This window comes from Lactuca virosa, chromosome 8 (genome assembly GCF_052849685.1).
Source record: "Lactuca virosa cultivar CGN04683 chromosome 8, Lactuca_virosa_CGN04683_v6, whole genome shotgun sequence".
In the NCBI taxonomy this organism is placed as follows: domain Eukaryota; kingdom Viridiplantae; phylum Streptophyta; class Magnoliopsida; order Asterales; family Asteraceae; genus Lactuca; species Lactuca virosa.
This window is the reverse complement of record NC_136433.1, coordinates 386758574-386766281: the sequence shown is the minus strand read 5'-3', so window position 1 is coordinate 386766281 and position 7708 is coordinate 386758574.

Below are 7708 nucleotides of genomic sequence, written 5' to 3'. Positions count from 1 at the left end.
CGATAATCTATATTCGTACGTGATGTAGACTATATAATACAAGTTTTGTATTAAGGAAAAATAGGAACAATCAGTCAAATCGTCCGTAAGTCATAAATATAAGTGCGCCAAAACATATATATGATGGGTTTTGAGCACTACAACATTCTTATGGTGTACATGCAACCCTAATGCTTTGGATCTAGGTTTTTCTCAAGTTATATATGTTTCATATAGTTATTAATTTTGAGCTTTATATCTCAAGTTATATGGCCATAACGCACGCCATGCACGAGTCATTAGATTTTTTTGGATTGAATTATGAGTTATTACTCCTACAATGTTGGTATTTGAAACTTATTTTTATAGGTCTGGTTTAAGTAAGTTGGATTGACATCATCTCATTCTAAATTAACCAACCTCGTGTAACTCACCAGACAAATCTATTGTTTAACTTATTTTGATGTGTATTCATATTGAAAAATTTGAGGGACTAGAGGAGCGAGACATTTAGAAGATCTTGACTTGTGGGGAGCTTAAACCTTGTTTATGATAATTATTAACACCCCGTATCTTTGAAACAGCTAAACTTTTGAATATTTATGGGACTGTTTGTGATTCCACAAAACTTTTAAACTATGAACTTTTATTTTAAAACTAAAAATGGCCTTAATTGTGTGTTTTCAAAATACCTGATTGATGGATGTTTTAGTCCCACCACCCCAAACTCACTTCCTTATTTTCCTCTCCCTTACTCGTTCCAATCTGCCCCCCCCCCCCCCTTCATCTTCGTCGTCGGTTGCCTCTTTCCTCCCTCATCCATCTTTATTATCAACTTGAATCTCCTCCCCCCTCCATCTTCAACGTCGACTTGCATCTCCTTCCTCCCCCCTCAATCTGTGCCTCCTTTATCATATCCAAAAGTGGTGAAATGATGGCCATCCTTAAACATAGTTCTCTAATAGGAGTACTAGTTTCCTTGAGACTCAAGGGATCGAACACCACATTGGCCTTCCCTAGACGATACAAGATCTCACAAGCATAATCATTCACTACGTCAAGCCACCTACGTTGTATCATATTAAAATTCGCCTGGTCCATAAGGTTTCTCAGACTTTTGTGATATGTGTAGATGGTACAACGGAACCCATAAAGATAGTGTCGCCAAATACTAAGGGAAAACACCATCGCCCCCAACTCCAAATCATGTGTAGGATACTTAGCCTCGTGAAGCTTCAGTTGTTTGGAAGCATAAGAAATCACTCTACCTCGCTGCATGAGCACCGCTCCTAACCTTGTGCTAGAAGCGTCACAGTATACCACAAAATCCTCGATACCCACTGGATGGTCAATATTGGGGCCTCACATAACTTCTGCCTCAGGGTCTCAAATGTTGTCTGGTGCTCAGGCACCCAATGAAAATCAACACTCTTCTTTGTCAAACGAGTGAGAGGAACAACAATCTTGGAGAAATCTTGAATGAATCTCCTTTAGTAACCATCCAACCCAAGAAAGCGTCGGATCTCATATTGAGACTTTCAGGACCTCCCAATGCATCATTGTCTCGATCTTCGTTAGATCGATCAAAATTCTATTTTGATTGATGAGGTGTCCTAAGAACTGAACATCGCGCAACCAGAACTCACACTTAGAGAATTTGGCATACAACCTCTCCTTCCTCAAAACTCCAAGAATATCCTAAAGATGTTCTTCATGCTGCTCCTTGGTCTTGGAATAGACCAAAATGTCATTAATAAACACAATAACTGACCGGTCGAGCATCAACCTACTCACCTGATTCATCAAATCCATGAATGTTGTTGGTGCATTGGTGTAATGACTGCAAATTCAGGCTACACATAATAAATAACAATTATTAAAATTAAATCCTTGAATACGATAATCTATATTCGTACGTGATGTAGACTATATAATACAAGTTTTGTATTAAGGAAAAATAGGAACAATCAGTCAAATCGTCCGTAAGTCATAAAAATAAGTGCGCCAAAACATATATATGATGGGTTTTGAGCACTACAACATTCTTATGGTGTACATGCAACCCTAATGCTTTGGATCTAGGTTTTTCTCAAGTTATATATGTTTCATATAGTTATTAATTTTGAGCTTTATATCTCAAGTTATATGGCCATAACGCACGCCATGCACGAGTCATTAGATTTTTTTGGATTGAATTATGAGTTATTACTCCTACAATGTTGGTATTTGAAACTTATTTTTATAGGTCTGGTTTAAGTAAGTTGGATTGACATCATCTCATTCTAAATTAACCAACCTCGTGTAACTCACCAGACAAATCTATTGTTTAACTTATTTTGATGTGTATTCATATTGAAAAATTTGAGGGACTAGAGGAGCGAGACATTTAGAAGATCTTGACTTGTGGGGAGCTTAAACCTTGTTTATGATAATTATTAACACCCCGTATCTTTGAAACAACTAAACTTTTGAATATTTATGGGACTGTTTGTGATTCCACAAAACTTTTAAACTATGAACTTTTATTTTAAAACTAAAAATGGCCTTAATTGTGTGTTTTCAAAATACCTGATTGATGGATGTTTTAGTCCCACCACCCCAAACTCACTTCCTTATTTTCCTCTCCCTTACTCGTTCCAATCTGCCCCCCCCCCCCCTTCATCTTCGTCGTCGGTTGCCTCTTTCCTCCCTCATCCATCTTTATTATCAACTTGAATCTCCTCCCCCCTCCATCTTCAACGTCGACTTGCATCTCCTTCCTCCCCCTCAATCTGTGCCTCCTTTATCATATCCAAAAGTGGTGAAATGATGGCCATCCTTAAACATAGTTCTCTAATAGGAGTACTAGTTTCCTTGAGACTCAAGGCATCGAACACCACATTGGCCTTCCCTAGACGATACAAGATCTCACAAGCATAATCATTCACTACGTCAAGCCACCTACGTTGTATCATATTAAAATTCGCCTGGTCCATAAGGTTTCTCAGACTTTTGTGATATGCGTAGATGGTACAACGGAACCCATAAAGATAGTGTCGCCAAATACTAAGGGAAAACACCATCGCCCCCAACTCCAAATCATGTGTAGGATACTTAGCCTCGTGAAGCTTCAGTTGTTTGGAAGCATAAGAAATCACTCTACCTCGCTGCATGAGCACCGCTCCTAACCTTGTGCTAGAAGCGTCACAGTATACCACAAAATACTCGATACCCACTGGATGGTCAATATTGGGGCCTCACATAACTTCTGCCTCAGGGTCTCAAATGTTGTCTGGTGCTCAGGCACCCAATGAAAATCAACACTCTTCTTTGTCAAACTTGTGAGAGGAACAACAATCTTGGAGAAATCTTGAATGAATCTCCTTTAGTAACCATCCAACCCAAGAAAGCGTCGGATCTCATATTGAGACTTTCGGGACCTCCCAATGCATCATTGTCTCGATCTTCGTTAGATCGAACAAAATTCTATTTTGATTGATGAGGTGTCCTAAGAACTGAACATCGCGCAACCAGAACTCACACTTAGAGAATTTGGCATACAACCTCTCCTTCCTCAAAACTCCAAGAATATCCTAAAGATGTTCTTCATGTTGCTCCTTGGTCTTGGAATAGACCAAAATGTCATTAATAAACACAATAACTGACCGGTCGAGCATCAACCTACTCACCTGATTCATCAAATCCATGAATGTTGTTGGTGCATTGGTGTAATGACTGCAAATTCAGGCTACACATAATAAATAACAATTATTAAAATTAAATCCTTGAATACGATAATCTATAGTCGTGCGTGATGTAGACTATATAATACAAGTTTTGTATTAAGGAAAAATAGGAACAATCAGTCAAATCGTCCGTAAGTCATAAAAATAAGTGCGCCAAAACATATATATGATGGGTTTTGAGCACTACAACATTCTTATGGTGTACATGCAACCCTAATGCTTTGGATCTAGGTTTTTCTCAAGTTATATATGTATCATATAGTTATTAATTTTGAGCTTTATATCTCAAGTTATATGGCCATAACGCACGCCATGCACGAGTCATTAGATTTTTTTGGATTGAATTATGAGTTATTACTCCTACAATGTTGGTATTTGAAACTTATTTTTATAGGTCTGGTTTAAGTAAGTTGGATTGACATCATCTCATTCTAAATTAACCAACCTCGTGTAACTCACCAGACAAATCTATTGTTTAACTTATTTTGATGTGTATTCATATTGAAAAATTTGAAGGACTAGAGGAGCGAGACATTTAGAAGATCTTGACTTGTGGGGAGCTTAAACCTTGTTTATGATAATTATTAACACCCCGTATCTTTGAAACAACTAAACTTTTGAATATTTATGGGACTGTTTGTGATTCCACAAAACTTTTAAACTATGAACTTTTATTTTAAAACTAAAAATGGCCTTAATTGTGTGTTTTCAAAATACCTGATTGATGGATGTTTTAGTCCCACCACCCCAAACTCACTTCCTTATTTTCCTCTCCCTTACTCGTTCCAATCTCGCCCCCCCCCCCCCTTCATCTTCGTCGTCGGTTGCCTCTTTCCTCCCTCATCCATCTTTATTATCAACTTGAATCTCCTCCCCCCTCCATCTTCAACGTCGACTTGCATCTCCTTCCTCCCCCCTCAATCTGTGCCTCCTTTATCATATCCAAAAGTGGTGAAATGATGGCCATCCTTAAACATAGTTCTCTAATAGGAGTACTAGTTTCCTTGAAACTCAAGGCATCGAACACCACATTGGCCTTCCCTAGACGATACAAGATCTCACAAGCATAATCATTCACTACGTCAAGCCACCTACGTTGTATCATATTAAAATTCGCCTGGTCCATAAGGTTTCTCAGACTTTTGTGATATGTGTAGATGGTACAACGGAACCCATAAAGATAGTGTCGCCAAATACTAAGGGAAAACACCATCGCCCCCAACTCCAAATCATGTGTAGGATACTTAGCCTCGTGAAGCTTCAGTTGTTTGGAAGCATAAGAAATCACTCTACCTCGCTGCATGAGCACCGCTCCTAACCTTGTGCTAGAAGCGTCACAGTATACCACAAAATCCTCGATACCCACTGGATGGTCAATATTGGGGCCTCACATAACTTCTGCCTCAGGGTCTCAAATGTTGTCTGGTGCTCAGGCACCCAATGAAAATCAACACTCTTCTTTGTCAAACGAGTGAGAGGAACAACAATCTTGGAGAAATCTGAATGAATCTCCTTTAGCAACCATCCAACCCAAGAAAGCGTCGGATCTCATATTGAGACTTTCGGGACCTCCCAATGCATCATTGTCTCGATCTTCGTTAGATCGAAAAAAATTCTATTTTGATTGACGAGGTGTCCTAAGAACTGAACATCGCGCAACTAGAATTCACACTTAGAGAATTTGGCATACAACCTCTCCTTCCTCAAAACTCCAAGAATATCCTAAAGATGTTCTTCATGCTGCTCCTTGGTCTTGGAATAGACCAAAATGTCATTAATAAACACAATAACTGACCGGTCGAGCATCAACCTACTCACCTGATTCATCAAATCCATGAATGGTGTTGGTGTATTGGTGTAATGCCTGCAAATTCAGGCTACGCATAATAAATAAAAATTATTAAAATTAAATCCTTGAATACGATAATCTATAGTCGTGCGTGATGTAGACTATATAATACAAGTTTTGTATTAAGGAAAAAGAGGAAAAATCAGTCAAATCGTCCGTAAGTCATAAAAATAAGTGCGCCAAAACATATATATGATGGGTTTTGAGCACTACAACATTCTTATGGTGTACATGCAACCCTAATGCTTTGGATCTAGGTTTTTCTCAAGTTATACATGCAAGTAATCATCCAAAGCATAAACCCTAAGACTAGCATATATAATTTCGAAAATTGATAACTAAAACCAAGTTACATGAATACCTTTTCCTTGTAGCTAGTTGATCTTGACCTTCAAGAGCTTAGTGCCTCAATTGTTGCACCTCTAATGAGTCACAAACACCAAATAGCAATGAAGATTATGAGAGAGAGATTAGAGAGGCTCAAAATCGGCTAGGGTTTCTTTTCATGCATAGGGGCCGAATTCATGAGCTAGGGGGTTCCTTTTATAATTGAGGCTCCTAGGGTTTTCAATATGGAAACCCTAATTCTTTTGCTTAGGCCCTAAGCAACACATGGATCCCTTATGGTAAGCCTATGGATGAAATCTATATGGACTTTCATATAGTTTTCGTCCACCCTATACCAATAGGGTCCATTAGCCCAAGCTACAACTATTACTGATTTACATAATCAGTCCCCGTTGATTTAATCAGTCTCTTTTGATCACTAAATTAATTCCAAATTAATTTATGATCAATACTAATTAAATAATATGATTTCACAATTAATATATTATTCTTATAGTATATTAATAAATCATAATCAACCTCTTTCTCCACAATTCATCCTATCAAATTGCTATGGTGAAGGCAACCCAAAAGGACAATGCTACTATCGGGTCAAGTACATACCAATTATAGTTATGGGCTTAGACACCTAATCCAACAGTCTCCCACTTGGATAAGTCTAATAACTATAACTGCAAGTACGACTTTAAAATCAAATTAGCAATCATAGCTCTCAAAAGCCGTTGTCGAACTCTGATCTTATCAGTAAAGCGTCCTTTAGATAAGGGATCAAATATTCTTCCATTCTACAAGATATCGTATGGACATGAGACATGGATTTATAATCATTCTTTCTATTCATGTGTTGTTTCCCGATTTCCGATTTATGACAACTGACTTCAGACTACAATTGAACACATCAACTTAGTCCAGGCTTAGCCAAGCGCTTAGGTTTCATCATTAAATCATCGAGGGGCCCACAGATATCGCTTTTATCCCCTTAGGGTAAAAGGAACGGATAAACTTCGACTCATATGCTTGTACTATTTACTCATCAAATCACACACAACAATACGTTTTATAATATCAAGTTACTGATACCGGTTGAAAGATACCGAAGGGGAGGTCAGCTCCCGGTTACAGGTTGAAAGATACCGAAGGGGTAGGTCGGGCACCCAGATATGCCTGAAAATATATTTATGTATGCTATGTTATTATGTGTTAGTGATAGGGGTGAAACAATTTCCAGATACCGGTTGAAAGATACCGAAGGGGTAGGTCGGGCACCCCAGTATGCCTGACAGTATGTGATTATGTGGTATGTGGTATGATGGGGGAACTCATTAAGCTTCGTGCTTACGGTTTTCAGTTTTGGTTTCAGGTACTTCGTTTGCAAAGGAGAGGAGCCGGTTCGATCGCAGTGCATCACATTGTGTTTTTCCGCACATGAGATCTTTGCGATTACACTCTGATATTATTTTATGATAACATGTTTGACTATTGACACTTTGGTTTTTACATGAGATGTTATTATGGATGTTTTTATACTTATGGTTTTATAATAACTTATTTAAAAATGAAATTTTTGGCCTTGAATTTTGGGATGTTACACAGAGTATTTTAGTCCCAGTGTATTTAAAGTTGCATATCTTGTATGATTAGATATGCCAGTTCACTATAAACATTACTCTGATACCAATCTGTCACACCCCCGAACCGAAGAAAAACGGCGGAAACGTCCGGGGGTTGGGTGACTTCATCTTGTAATATCATCACAATGTGTATAATTGAAACAAGACAACATCATCATCACACATACAATAATACA